The sequence below is a fragment of the Poecilia formosa genome, unplaced genomic scaffold, assembly GCF_000485575.1.
Source record: "Poecilia formosa unplaced genomic scaffold, Poecilia_formosa-5.1.2 Scaffold250, whole genome shotgun sequence".
NCBI classification, from domain to species: Eukaryota; Metazoa; Chordata; class Actinopteri; order Cyprinodontiformes; family Poeciliidae; genus Poecilia; species Poecilia formosa.
In genome coordinates this window covers 90,510-96,206 of record NW_006800189.1, presented here as the reverse complement: position 1 = coordinate 96,206, position 5,697 = coordinate 90,510, and the positions used below count along the sequence as shown (strand labels likewise).

Here is a 5,697-nt window from a genome sequence, read left to right as displayed (position 1 = left end):
AATAGAAAGCATAGTAGATATGCAGCTTCTCACATGTGCCCACCAGAGGGCAGAAGAGGACGAGCTGATTCAACACAGAAGATGTAAAAATTTATTTCGACAAAAAAGTTTACCTTCTGTTTCCAGATGGCTACCTCTTCTAAGTCATATTATTTTAATCCCGTCTCCGTTTATTTGGCATTTTTCTTCCAGAGAGACACATTTATTGAATTGACCAGAGGTTTTCAGGCTTCCAGGTCTTAAGTTGTATCCTACATGAACTCCGATTGATTTTTCTCCCACTTTCCGTTTAGTTCTCCTACCTGAAGTATGTTTTTCATAGATTTACAAAATATTCATTTTGATGATATAGGATTATTTAGTCCTTGTGACAGAGTGAGGCTGAAAAAGGTACTTTTTAGAGAAATTTGAAGAAATATTTTCAGAAAAGTTGCCACATGCTCACACCAGAGGGCGCTAGAGGACAACTTGATCCAACAGACTCAAGTTGACATGAAAACGTAAATTACGTCTCTATAACGTAAACAAGACCTTTCCTCCCTTTTCTAAATCACTATTCAACCAACAAGTTTGACTTACATCAGTGTACAAAATTTTCAACCAACTCTTACATCTTTATATTTTCCCTTCTAGCAGCCTATTGGTGTAAAAGTATTTCTTGATCAGTACTTTTAATAAGTCTTTTGGTGTTTTTTATGTCTGTTTTCGTTCACTTTGAGACGCCGTCCTGTCCAGTGTGAGCTTAAAACATGAGAAATCTGGTCAACTGTAGAACAAATAATGACCAGGGCTACAAATAAAACTATCTGCAGCAGATAAAACTAACTGGAAGCCACATCTTTAAGACATAGAATAAAAAAAATCAAGCACAGACTTGTTAAAGGTCCATCATCTTTTAACAAATCATCTTCTACATGCCCCATGTTCAGCTAAAACCTCTTTGAAAAACACCTTTTTGGTGTTGAAATGCAATTTATTCTATATCAAACTGTCTTATTTTGGCATTTTTCATTTTAAAAAATGGAAATAAATCATCTTTGTGACAGACTGGGGGTAACGAAGAGGCTAAAGGAGTTTGTTACATGTTTATATAATACTGGTTTAAACTTTGAATTTAAGACAACAGAGAATCTATGCGACTCATTATTCTACCTTGAACAGGTCATGGACTATACAAAACATGTTTTTCATTACATTAATTACATAATTCATTCTTAGATAATGACATTTTAAGCTCCATTCAGTATTCATAGCTTTTTATTGCATAATAACACATTTACATAGTTAATCATGCTTCCTTGAACATGTCAGAATATATTTATGGGCTATGCAAAACATGTTCAAGACATTCTTTTGCTCATAATCATCTTTAGATAATTACATTTTAGTCAAGCTGCTGCTGGCCACATCCCCCACCCCAAAATATACACTCACACATAAAAACAGCTGCAAACAGATGCGCAATTATGCAACCGTACATCTTTGAAAAGCAGAAGTGGAGCCTCCTGCACAACAAACAAGAATGCAGCACGTAGTTCGTGGACAGTGAGTCAACAACAAAACACTTGTCTTTAACAGCAGCCATTGTGCAGCACATACAGCGGTAAAACCAGGTGACCAAACATCCTGGGGCTCAGTTTAGGTTGCTAGGCAACAGTCTGAGCTTTGCGGGGGTTGCTAGGTAACGGGTAGTGCCTGCTGATTTGTGTCGTTACATTCTGGAGGATTTTGAAATGAGTGATTCTCCAGACACCAAAAAGCATTAACTTATTGTCAAAACCTGACGGGTATGTTTTTAAGAGCTTGTGGTGTTTTTAGAAGCAGCTGAGGCCCAATTGGAAGTTAAAAAACAAAACAAGTGAATTTTGCCCAACACATCCACTTTAAAAACAATGGATTGATGAGAGAAAAGGCAGCCAAAGAACAAAGAAGAAGAAGTTGACATGATTTTCTTGACAAGTGACAGGAAAAGTGATTATGAAATCATGAAAAGGACGGGTGAGGCCTCATCAGTGATCCACTTCTTCTGCAGTGCTGCTGGAGTTGAGCCATTAGGCAAATCTCAGGATTTATCTGTACAACCTGATCCACTGCTGTCACCTATCGGGCCGTGAACTCTGCGTACTCAGAGTCAGAACAGTGACACGTCCGCAGGCCCAGAGCGCTCAACAAGAGGAGCCACTTGTGCTGCAGGCACCTTGTAAGCCTTTGCTTCTCTCTTAAAGAGTATGTCAAGAAAATCCAGATGGGTGGGGCCTGCAGAGATTACATCTTCCAACTGGTCCCATCTGGTGGGAATCCTCAAAGAGGATCAGGAGAAGGAAGATGAGGACGCAAAACTCACTCCTCCAGCAGTTGGAGAGCAGAACGCTACAGATGTTTTCATTTATTACTGAAAATATATGGAAATAAACATGTCAGCAACAAATATTTTTAAACGGTCACCAACTGTGAAACGAGTAACAGACATTACATTTTGTCAAGTGCCATGATCAAAATCGTCAATATTTTGATCAATATTCCAGTTATTATGTTTCTAAAGCAACTTTAAACGGGTGCGGTTTTTAGTCTGGACTTAAAGGAACTCAGTGTTTCGGCTGTTTTGCAGTTTTCTGGAAGTTTGTTCCAAATTTGTGGAGAGTAAAAACTGAATTCTGCTGATTCTCTATGGTTGAGGGGAAGCAGAGCAGAGCCAGAAGACCTGAGAGGCTTGGAACAACAAAAACGGATTTTCAGTGAATTTCGCCGCTACACTGTAAAACCACAAAACCTTACCAAGTGATTTTGGTCTAGTTTCTAGTGCAAATACCTTAGTACACTTGAAATAAGACAAAACTTCCTTAAAAGTAATGTTTCAGCAAGGAATATGAACTTTTTAAAAGTAAATAATTCCTTAATACTGATGAAAAAGCTCTAGTTTCACTGGTAGATCATTTCACTTATAAAATGGGAAAAATGTCGTGTTATAAAAATGTCATGTTGAAAAATGTCATGTTCTGCTGGCAGAAATAATCTGCCAGCAGAACTAGAGCTTTTTCGTAAACATTAAGGAATTATTTACTTTAAAAAGCTCTTACATCTTGCTAACTAATTAAACCAAAACTACTTGGTAAGGTTTTTTGTTTTTGCAGTGTAAGTTGTTCAGTGATTTATAAACTAAGAGAAGTATTTCAAAGTCTTTTCTTTGACATACAGGAAGCCGGAGTAATGACTTTAAAACTGCTTTTTGTTTTTTAATCTGAATAAATCAGCGTTTCTACGTGTGTGAGGTTCAATTTCCAGAGATTTCTACTGCCACCGCTCAAGGGAATAACAATGTCACATATAATCATGTCTAATTATACAGGATAATATTCTCTCAGTTTTTATATTTAGTGTACAAAGAGTAAAACCCCAAAGCTCCTGACAGAAACATTCATTACTGAGAAACACCCACAGGTGCCTGCTGTTTGTATGCAACCCCACAAGGTGATTTTTTTACAAATTAAAATGTTTTCTGAAAAAAACAAAAGGCACTGAGACACAGAGAGCTGCTTCCACTCACCAGAAACATCGTCTTGACTACCAACATCCACCCGGTGCTCGATACAGATAACCCCCCACGGACTGTAAGGCAAAGCTAGCAGCGCGCGCACACACACACATGCACACACACACACACGCGCACACAGAGACACATGAAGCTCTGTTCCTCACACCGCTCTCTGTGCTCACATTAGGAGTGCTCCCTGCAGACATTCATTGCATTAAACAGTCAGGGAGTTGCATGTATGCATGGGCCGTAATTGGCGGATTAAAAATTCCTACACAGTTGTGGCACTGTTGATTTTGCCGTCTCTGATCCCCCAGTGTATTCGTTTCAAAGGCCTGTTTGGTGAAAAAAAAAATAAAACACAGTTAAATGTGCAGCCTGAGTGTGGTGAAACACACACACGGTATAATTGGGGCCTTTTACATCCAGATAAATTATGCATGAACTAAATGATGAGGGTTTGTGGCCCCTGCTGATGTGAAAACTGCAAAGGATTTTGCAACACTAAGGGGAAAAATAGTGTAAAAGAAAATATGAAAAACAGATGAGCAGGTTTGCTTTTACATTAAATAATCATTTGTACACAATTTGTTGTTTTTTTATAGGCATATATGATATTTTGTAGCACAGTCCAGCAACTGTATCACCTTCAGTTGCCATAAAGCTGCTGTATACATCAAATATGACTTATAAATTTATTACTTCATAAATTAACGCCATGAAAGAGCAGGAAAGAGCAGGCTCCTCTATTAACCCTTTAACAAAATATGTATATTTTTTACCAGTGTTTTACTAAGAAGTAGCTCATCTAATGAGCTCAGCAGATGCCCAGTTCCAGCAAGTGTTTGCTAATCGCTGCTGGCTAGTCTGAAGGTCCTGAGGAGAATGGCTGCTCTGTAGCTTGGAAACTGCAGCTTGGAGGAGGAGCTTTGTCGCTGAAGGCAGGGCTAGATGCACCCTGGTGTTTTGCACAGCTTAATGGTTGCCATGGTGATTCAAGGATTTCTCAAACATGCATGAAAGAATCAAGGCAACTCTCCAGGTATATTTTTGATGAGGGAATAACACTGCAACATGATGTAAAGCTCTAAAAAGTCTATTTTACATAATGCTGTCTCTTTAAATACAGTTTCTACTTATTATACCAAACCAGATTAAATTAAAACCAGAAACAGAGTCGGTTTGACGAGAATCTTGATTGTTGTTGGGATCTGGGAGCAAAAGCGTTTTCCAACATGCAGACACACGCACATTCTCTCCCACACACAGAGATAGTAAATCTGGGTTTAATGCCGCAGGCTGGGTGGGGAAATAACCACCGGCTAAATACTGGTGGTTACTTCATGGCTGGAAGACGACAATTATCTTTCCTCAGTTGTGAAAAAATAATTACACATCTAGTTGTTTAAAGGAGAAGCACTTTGTGATTTGTAAGAGGAAAAAGTCCCTTTGCTGCTCTTAAAAAGTTTTACATTTACTTACAAAAAACTTTTTTTCATCACTTTATAGTTTACTGTTGCTGCCTTCTGTTGGGCTGCAAATATAATGTTTCAGGTGCAAGTTAATTGTTGTGATAATTACTATTAGCAAGACAAGACGTTAAAGTAGTTTTTTTACATAAAAAGTATTTATATGCGTCAGTTTGCACTCTAGAGAAACTAAAGCACTGACATAATTTGTAGACAAAATGTGTGTCTGCTGCTTATAAAATATACACATCAGCATAATAGAAATGCAACATATTTAGTTTTAGCTTCAAGCACTTTATTTTTTTTAAGAGCTTGAAAACTGTCACGTTCAAACAACCTACATCATTCAAACGTTGCACAAAAAGGAGAAAGACGAGAGAGATTTAAATTTACTTGCAAGGAGAACGGACAGACACGTGCATTAGTTAAAATCTCCTACCGCTCTAAAGCACGTTCTGCCGTACTCTCTTTTATTTCCTTAGGGGGGTCATGGCTGATCTTGAGTTAATTAGATAGTGTTACTGTTTCTTCTGTTGTTTTATCTGGAGTCACAGTCTTGTTGCACCTCCAATCTGAGTAGTGCAGAGTCCAGTTCCTGTTCGTTTCCTCCTGTAGCTGCAATGCAGGAACTGATGTACTCACAGAACAATGCTGATATTCAGCACGATTAAATCAACTTCACACACCAAAAACAGT

The 5,697-nt window shown here is 38.2% G+C and overlaps 1 long non-coding RNA gene across 1 annotated transcript; it reads right to left on the bottom strand.

The window, feature by feature from the left end:
* Positions 1-1,538: 1,538 nt before the first annotated feature.
* LOC107838401 (uncharacterized) lies at positions 1,539-4,039 on the bottom strand. The gene is made up of 3 exons (XR_001664460.1): positions 3,808-4,039; positions 3,545-3,619; positions 1,539-2,392 (listed from the first exon to the last, which is right to left on the bottom strand). It is a non-coding gene; the product is annotated as an uncharacterized LOC107838401 (long non-coding RNA).
* Positions 4,040-5,697: the final 1,658 nt, after the last annotated feature.